At 32.8% G+C, this 8,235-nt stretch overlaps 1 protein-coding gene across 8 annotated transcripts in view; it reads right to left on the bottom strand.

The window, feature by feature from the left end:
• Positions 1–6,358, bottom strand: part of LOC145261064 (hydroxysteroid 11-beta-dehydrogenase 1-like protein) — a 321,599-nt gene extending 315,241 nt beyond the window's left edge. For 4 of the 8 annotated variants that reach the window (XM_080119226.1, XM_080119227.1, XM_080119228.1 and 1 more), the window contains exon 1: positions 5,418–6,358. The gene's annotated coding sequence lies outside the window, so the exon portion shown is untranslated. The remainder of the gene's footprint in view (positions 1–5,417) is intronic. The other 4 variants (XR_013864399.1, XM_080119234.1, XM_080119230.1 and 1 more) reach the window with 3 other exon arrangements.
• Between the last annotated feature and the right edge of the window lie 1,877 nt (positions 6,359–8,235).

Here is an 8,235-nt window from a genome sequence, read left to right on the forward strand (position 1 = left end):
CCAATAAACCGAATATAATATTTTAGACAAACATTTTTTTTTAATTCACGCCCCCCCCTCATTTTAAAATGTCTATTAAAAAGTAAATAATTAATTTACTCACCAAAGCTTTATATATCACAAATAATTTTTTTTTACACGGTGGTCACCACTTATCAAGGCCCGGAAGCCACTCAGGGATAAGGGTTATTGCAAGTACATTACGTTAGTGGGGAGATTTGATGAAGTGTTTACTTAAGGGGGCGGTTCATTAGGAATTTTTTAACGTTGAACTTGAAGACATCCAAGTTGTAGTCAGGTGGGAAGCAGGCAGACGGAACAGAGTTCCATAGGCGTGCAGTACTAAGAAAGAAGTTTTGTTCATGGAATCCACGTTTTGATTTAGGCACAGATAAAGAGTGGGGGAAATTTTTCACAGTGGATTCAGCTAGACGGGTGTTTTTCGTGAAAGATTGGCGAGGGGGGATCAGAGATTGGAGTTCAGACGAGCACCTGCCATGGAAATAACGATAAAACAACGATAGGCTCGCAACGTCTCTTCTGTGGGAGAGAGATTGTAGGGTAGAGAAAAGGGCATCCCCCACTAAGCCTCGAAGTCTATTTTGTACTCTGTCAAGGCAGGATAGGCTGTTTTTAGCAGCTCCTGCCCAGATATGGCAGCAGTATTCCATCCTTGGACGTACTTGGCTTTTATTTAGATAGAGAATTGCATCAGTAGTGAGATATCTTCTAGAGCGGTAGAAGGATCCCACCATCTTTCCAGCGACCTTGGCAACAGACTTGATTAAATTAAATTAAATTAAAAGATCAATAAATAATATATACAAATTTTAAAAAAAAGAAGGTTTTTTTAGAAATTTACCTGTAAAGTCCGAAGTTTAAAACCTTTTTTTTTTAATCACTTTTTTTTTTAATGTAACCTTGATCCTTGCTCCTTTAATTGAAAAAAAAAATCAGGGTTTGAATTACATTTTTCGAGTAGTTATAAGCTTGGAAAGACAGGGGGTCGAATTATTCAATATTTTTCACGAAGTTTCTGACACACCTCTCGCAACATTTAGTATTACGTTCGTAATTGTAAAAACAACACACTTTAAATGCAGTTTATAAATCGTGCCATTTTATTCGATCGAATTTTCAAGTTTAATTCAATTTTTATGGTATCTTTTGTTTATCAAACTGTAAGGTGAAACTACAGAATAGTTAACAAAATTTCTACTTCATCCTATGTTAAGAATGGGTTTCTAAATAATAACGTTATTATTTCATCCCGGTACCTAAACTGCACAAGTGACGAAATTTGTAAATATGCTATAATATTCGAGGTCTTAACAAAAAGGAAATGGAAGTAATGCGTGTTAGTGATTAGTTCAACATATGTACACAGTTCAAGCGTGTTTTTCTAAAGATTACATGCGTAGTACTAAATAGATTTTAACTCGAAGTCGAAATAGTTTCTCATTTACTAATATTTAACAACATCAAAAAAGAAAGATAGAACAATTCATCTCATGTACCCAATTTTTCCGCATTTAGCAGAAAAACGATGAAAAAAGGGTAAAAAAAACTCAAATATGTAAAAAATAACTGTAATCAAAGGCAAGAATTACTCTTCTACCTACCCGGATAAGTTTTGTATGGTTGAACATGTTTAAAGCGTTTATTTAATTCGAAACATAATTAGTGCCGAATCGGTAAGTTAATCCGACAGCGTGGCCGACAAGAACATGCGGTTTTGTATTACTGTACACATAGATTCGAAAAAGTTGTCCAAAAAAACAAATATAAAACAAATAAATGTTATCAAAGGTAAGATAAGTTACTTTTCTACCTAATTTGATCATTTTTTTAGTGTTTTTATTTAATATAGCCTGTTTATTCAGCTGGAAAAGCATGCAGTGTTTACTGGTGTTTTGGAAAATTAAAAATATCGCCAGACTCTCTGTTGAACATGGTAAGTTTGAGAAAAGGACTATACAAAATACTGCAAAAAACCCACCGAATATATATCAGCCTATGTCACGGTAACATCTGTTATGAACACTTAGAGAATCGATGTTGTCTTTTTTTACAAGAACAGTAAACAAGTTAATTCTTTTTTAATAATATATGGGGTGGGTATAAGTCTCCTGAAAACAGTATCTCCTTCAAGACCGGTCATAAAATGTGTTTTCAAACGATATTTATCCAAGAATGGACGAGTTTTCCACGGAGAAGTTTTCCATGGACGAGTTTTCCGGGCACTGAGGCGGACACATTTGGGTCACGTGACATAAGCGAAGGGGAAATAACTCCGCTGAATCACCATGTATAAGTTATACATTGCATAACAGACAGAATTTATTCAGAAAACAAAAATAAACATTACATCATGCATACTACATAGTTTGTGAATTTTAAAAAATAATTTTTTTAACTGTTTGAATTTTGGGGTTTGTATTACTGTACACATAGATTCGAAAAACTTGTCAAAAACAAATATATAACAAATAAATGTTATCAAAGGCAAGATAAATTACTTTTCTACCAAACTGGATATATTTTTTGTGTTTTTATTCAATGTAACATGTTTATTCAGCTCGAAAAACATGCAGTGTTTACTGATGTATTGGAAAATTCAAAATGGCGCCCCACTCTCTCTTTAACACGGTAAGTTTGGGAAAAGGTGTTATAAATAATAAACTAGACAAAATACTATTAAAAACCACCGAATATATGTCAAGTTATGTCACCGTAACATATATTGAGCGAATTTCTAACAGTATTTTGTCTAGTTTATTATTTATAACCCGTTTTCCCGAACTTACCGTGCTAAAGAGAGAGTCGGGCGCCATTTTGAATTTTCCAATACATCGGTAAACACTATGCTTTTCGAGCTGAATAAACATGTTACATTAAATAAAAACACAAAAATATATCCAGTTAGGTAGAAAAATAACTTATCTTGCCTTTGATAACATTTATTTGTTATATATTTGTTTTTTGACAAGTTTTTCGAATCTATGTGTACAGTAATACAAACCCGAATTTTTTATTTTTTTATAAAAAAAATAACTGATTGATTTTTGGCATTAGATTTTTGATAAATTGAGAACTAAATTACCTCCCCTGTCTACTCTTCGATTTGAATCGGAATATTTTGAAACCAAATCGCTAGATTTTATAAATGTCTATTTTCATGAATAATTATTTTTCTACCATATCGTTTTCCGTAATTTTTGGATATGTTAATATTTGCGACGTTACAATTACGTAGATACCACTTGAAATTCAATATTTTTTCGTTATTCAAATATAGACGCACCATTTTATTTTTGTTTAAGCCAGAGAGTGAATGTGGTATTTTGGTTAGGAGTCTTTAGTGTAAGGTAACTCTAAAAGGTATTTGGCAAAATGTATGACCACCGACTTCCTCTCCCTCAAAACGATTCGAGCTTCATGCCCTAGACAAAAGATAAATTTGTGATCATTGTCTTTGTAAAAATTTGGGTAAAATCGCATTTTAGTGGCCTGACCATAATACGACGGAAAATTGTTCACAGCCGATAAATATTGTTGGGTTTATTTTAAAATACACATTGGTAGGAAAACGCGATATAAAAAATAACAAACATATAACACATAAATATTACCAAAGGCAATATCAGTTACTCTTCTAGATACCTAATTGTTTTTTTTTTTTAAATATTTATTAAAACGTGTATTTGGTCTGAAAACAAATAATATTTAGCGTTATGTGAGAACAAATAATAATAATAATAATAATAATAATAATAATAATAATAATAATAATAATAATAATAAGTGAAGGTAAAGCCTGGGAGAGCTGACATCCTGGACGTAGATGTGAAAAATTAGCGCACCAGAAAAATGGTACATTCTAGCTCCACAAGAAAAAGTGTCTGCACAATCCCGTTGGCATTTGCCTGTAGGGGCACCCCAGGCTATTGGCAACAAAAAACGAGAGTATGATGCATGGGATGGTACACTTTAAAGTACTGAACAGGACCATAGCTCATCCTGGCAAGATAGGACCCGCTGATCCACAACAGGCGATAATACTCCTTTGGATTGCATGAGGAGATATTCCATTCGTCCCTATGCTAAAATTGTATCATCTGTTGTGATCTGAAACTTTAAACTAACATGTGATACTTAATTGATGTTCAAAGATCGGTACCTGTAAGGAATGAGTATCCGAAAGATTTCAGTGTGCACCGATCAAGTCTCGAGTATTGACGAAGAATCCCTAATCGGTTTCGGAAATGGCCGAAGCAGTTTACGATTTGAAAGCCACTTTTTGGGGGGTGGGGTTCAACTTTATCTGTTTTGTTATTTTAGGGACAATATTCTTTTTGGGTTTGTATTACTGTACACATAGATTCGAAAAAGTTGTCAAAAAACAAATATATGACAAATGAATGTTATCAAAGGCAAGATAAGTTACTTTTCTACCAAACTGGATATATTTTTCGTGTTTTTTTTAACCCTAACTCAAACTGCATTGTTAGTGTCGTCTGCCTTTTTACTCTTTTTTTTTCGCAGCTTTTAAATCGTTAAACGCTTCTCGGAGTGACTCGGGATTCTGCGTCCCTCAATACGCGGGATTGCTTCGATATTTAATACTGAAATTTTGATAGCCATCTATCCTGCAATTTCTTGGACTGATTGGGGATTTTCCGTCAATACTCGGGATTGACTCGGTGAATACTGAAATCATTCGGATGACCTGGTTATCATAACCAGCAGATTTTAAAGAAATCAGTAAGAAATATTTTGCCGCACGTATGGAAGAGGTACCCCTCCTGACCTGTCTGTCATTTTTTTTATTTTCGTATTTTTTATAATGTTCTTCAGCTGATTATTATCGAATGGTCGCTAATCTAACAGATTATCCAAAAATATGCAACAAAAAAAATCAATATTTAGCATTTCTTAAGGGGTGCTCCGTTTCTAATACAACGTTCTAGTAAAGCGATCCCCCATTTTATAAACATCGAGCTTTTCGGTTAAATTTTACGAATTTAGCCTTTTTAAAAGCAGTTTGGCCTTCAGAAAAGGCTTTAAAATGGCTAAACTTGCGAAATTTTGCTGGAAAAGGCCGTCCAAAATGGGGAATCGATTTGTATTAGAAACGGAGGAGCACCTCTTTAAAAAATATTAAATATTGATTTTTTTTTTTGTTTTATTTTTTGATCATTCGATAATAATCAGCTGAAAAAAAAAAAAAAGTACAAAAATAAAAAAAATACTGAGGGGGTATCGCTTCCATACGTGCGCCACTGCGACTGCGCCAATATTTTTGGGAAAGAGGAGGGGAGCTGGATCCACGCCTGATCCCCCTCCCCCCCCCCGCACTCATTTTGGGAAATATTTAAAAAGAAAGAGAAAAAAATGTTATAAATTTAATTTCTTACCTTCTCTTTCTCGTGATGCCAACAGGAATCCGATCCAGGTGCACCAAAATTAATCCGAGTACAAAGTTTTTTTTTGCTTTTGTTTTTGTTTTTTTGTTGTTGTTTTTGTTTGTTTTTTTTAAGCTGGGTGGGTAGATAACTCCGGTTAATTTTTTTTTTTTTTAAGGGGGGGATAGATAATTTTGTTTTGTTTTTTGTGTTTTTGATTTTTTTAATAGTGTTCCAAAATTAATACCATTTCGTAGCTTGTTATCGTCATAATAAAAAAAGAAGAAGAAAAAAAAAAACTCGTCCGGTGCGTTTGAATAATAACACGCAATTGATTTTTTTTTTTAAATAAATGAAAAATTAATAATCAAACCAAATAAATAAATAATCCCATATCTGGAGGATGGGAAGTAAGTAGTTTCCTTTTCTGGGTCGATAATAATCCTCTTGGCGAGGAGCAAAGTGTAGTATATGTTCAGATTTTACACTTAGTTTTTTCTGTGAGAAATCCTCCTAGAATGAAGTAATTTTATTTTATTTATTTTATTTATTTATTTTTATTTTTTTTATTTTATTTATTTACTTTTTGTCCCAATGCGTATTTTGGAGAGGTATATTTTCTCCACATTAATCACCGACCTTGTGTTTGAAGCTGCCCTCGTGGGGAGGCTTGTAAAGGTAAGATTTTCTCAATAAAAAAAAAACAAAAAAATACCAAAATAGAAAGAACAAAAATTACATTTCATTAATAAAAACAAAACAACAAAAAAAATAATCCGAGTTAAAAATGAAAATAAATACCGGTGAAAAGACGCGGTCGGGCGATCGAAATACGGAGTTCTTTTTAGAGCTTATGGGCGTTTGTAAGAACGGATACACATTTTGAAGCGAGCGGGCACTTGTTTCGAAATGTGAACATCTTTTTTTCGGGGAGCAGGAGTGGGGGACAAAACAACAACAACAACAACAACAAAAAGAACAGCGTCAGTGCGTGGGGGAGGGATTTACAACAGGCAGGGCGTCCACAAAAAGAATTATAGTGATTGCTTAAAAAAAAAAAAAAAAAAAAAGAAGAAATTGTCAGAGTAGAAATAAACGAGGACTCGACAACATTCTCTCTCTTTCTCTCTCTCTCTCTCTCTCTCTCTCTCTCTCTCCCTCTCTCTCTCTCTCTCAACACGCCGCACAAATCGCATTGAGCGAAACCTACGAAATATTTATAGCGACGTTTCTGTCCGCACGAGGATTCAATTTAAAACAAAGCCCAATACAAAGATCAAAAAGAAACAATCTTTAAAAGTACGATAAACTTTAGTATATTCCCATTTCAGACACGTAAATTATTTAGAGTGAAATCGGTTTCGTCAGTGTTTTTCGAATTTATTACTGAACATTAACAATATTTTTTTTTTTTTTTTACGAAAATTTAATAAAAGTCTATCTTTTGCCCCCACGCCGTCAACGAAAAAACAAAAATGATATTCTATTTGCGCGCACGCACGTGTTTGTTTTTGTATGTGTGCGCCTTTTTTTTTTTTTTTTTTTTTTACATAGGCATCAGCCACTACATTATCAAGGCCAAGAGGCCACTCAAGGATAAGAGTTAAAGAGTGTACAGTAGAAATTGGACAATATAGTAATCATTAGTAATGAAAATTTGGTAAATTTGATAACTTATATGGAACGGCTCATCAAGAACTTATTTACGTTAGACTTGAAGACAACCATATTGTAGTCAGTCGGAAAGCAGGAAAACGGAAGACAATTCCACAGGCGTGCACTCGTGCAGTTGTTCTAAGAAAGGAGCTTTGTTCATGCAATCTACGTGTAGGTTTAGGTACAGATAATCTACGTTTAGGTTTAGGTACAGATAATCTACGTTTAGGTTTAGGTACAGATAAAGCGCCTGATTACAACATCCTGAAATTAAATTGAATGAAAACAAAAAAAAAAATAAAAACATTTTTGCAGTCGACAGCGTGGGGACAAACAGTAAAATTTATTGAATTTATAGGTACAAATCCAGAAGTCAACCTAATTTTTAAAAAACACACAGAAAAAAATCTTTATGATGTACTACTACACATTACAGAACGAAGATGTCATATTCCAAAAATCATATGCATTGATCAAGTAGTTTTTTTTAACTAAGAAATTAATTAAAAATAAAATTCTTTGATCAATTTACGCGAGTTTTGGAATATGACATTTTCGTTCATTGACAATACGTACATCGTAAAGATTTTTGAGTTCTCTTTCGTTATTAGAGCGAAATTCGAAATGCTGAATTATAAAACCAAAAACGAAAAATGAATTATTAATGAAAACAGTTTTCGAAGACAATTAGCGAAGACTGGGTTTTGCTAAGTTGGCCTAAATTTTTAAAAAATATTTACCTTCCTTGTCAAAAACTTTGTTTTTTTTTTTTGTTTTTTTTAGCAAAACATAAATTTTCTCCCTTATCGTTTTTCATAATTTTGGGATATTTTGGGATATTCTGTGACATGACAATTAAGTAGGTACAATTGGTTTTTACTTGAAATTCAATATTTCGATTTTTGAATTTCGATTTCTGAATTTCGATTTTTTGAATTTCGATTTTTGAATTTCGATTATTTGAACTTCGATTTTTTTGAACTTCGATTTTTTGAATTTCGATTTTTTTGAATTTCGATTTTTTGAATTTCGATTTTTTTTAATTTCGCGCTTACAACGAAGAAGCACTGATTATTTTTTTTTAATTGTGTTTCGAAATAAGCGCCAAACGTAAAAATAAAAAATATATATATAAAAACGTCGTTTTTTAATGTCTTTTATTGCCTGATGCGAC

The sequence above is a fragment of the Euprymna scolopes genome, chromosome 37 (assembly GCF_053919585.1).
Source record: "Euprymna scolopes isolate OS-2025 chromosome 37, ASM5391958v1, whole genome shotgun sequence".
NCBI lineage: Eukaryota > Metazoa > Mollusca > Cephalopoda > Sepiida > Sepiolidae > Euprymna > Euprymna scolopes.